We start from the raw sequence: 850 nt of genomic DNA on the forward strand, positions 1-850 counted from the left end.
TATATATATATATATATATATATATATATATATATATATATATATATATATATATATATATACATATATATGTATAATGTTTTGTATTCATACATGAAATATTTTTAAATATGTGTAAGTAAATGTATAACACATAAAACAAACATAAATGTACATTTTTCCCTAATTGGGTCATTGATTAAGTGTTTGTAATTTATTTTGGTTCATAAAATTCAGTTGAAATACAACCATAACCAATAAATAACATTTTTACAAAAAATTTACTTGCAGTGTTTTGAATCAAAGCCAATGTTGAAACATTCTTCAAATATTTGGAAAGCTTGTGTTGGTTTTCTGAATACATTCATACAAATATTTTGTTTGTACGAAAATAGTTTTACCGAGAACGAACGGATACAGTTGTCAATTTTGTAACTCTCCAACGTCTCCCATATGGTCTAGTGGCTAGGATACCTGGCTTTCACCCAGGAGGCTCGGGTTCGATTCCCGGTATGGGAAATACATTTTTGCTTTACAATTTTATGTGTGTATGTGTATATATGTATGTAAATATATGGTAAAAATGTGTTTTTTTATTTTTATTTTAATTATAAGCAAGACATTACTTTGCATTTCTATGAAAAATAAAACAGTCATACGTTAAGTGACGTTTTTCTTAAATCGACCAGTATAAAAGCAAAACCCCTAGGATAGGCAGAGAAGACTAGAACGTAACACCACTTTGTTTTAGCAAACATTATTTTCCTCTTCCGCACTGTATTTGACTAACTTGATCACGCTAAGTTTACCTCGGTTTTTAACTGCTCTGTTTATCATTCTTTCCTCATCAATTCGTTCCACATGTCCAAAC

At 28.6% G+C, this 850-nt stretch overlaps 1 non-coding gene across 1 annotated transcript; it reads left to right on the forward strand.

Moving 5' to 3' along the window:
- The first annotated feature begins 426 nt into the window (after window positions 1–426).
- On the forward strand, window positions 427–498 carry TRNAE-UUC (transfer RNA glutamic acid (anticodon UUC)). The gene has a single exon. It is a non-coding gene; the product is annotated as a tRNA-Glu (tRNA).
- The last annotated feature ends 352 nt before the right edge of the window (window positions 499–850 follow it).

Source organism: Brachycentrus maculatus, unplaced genomic scaffold (assembly GCF_059751285.1).
Source record: "Brachycentrus maculatus isolate JH-2025_06_01 unplaced genomic scaffold, ASM5975128v1 h1tg000268l, whole genome shotgun sequence".
In the NCBI taxonomy this organism is placed as follows: Eukaryota; Metazoa; Arthropoda; class Insecta; order Trichoptera; family Brachycentridae; genus Brachycentrus; species Brachycentrus maculatus.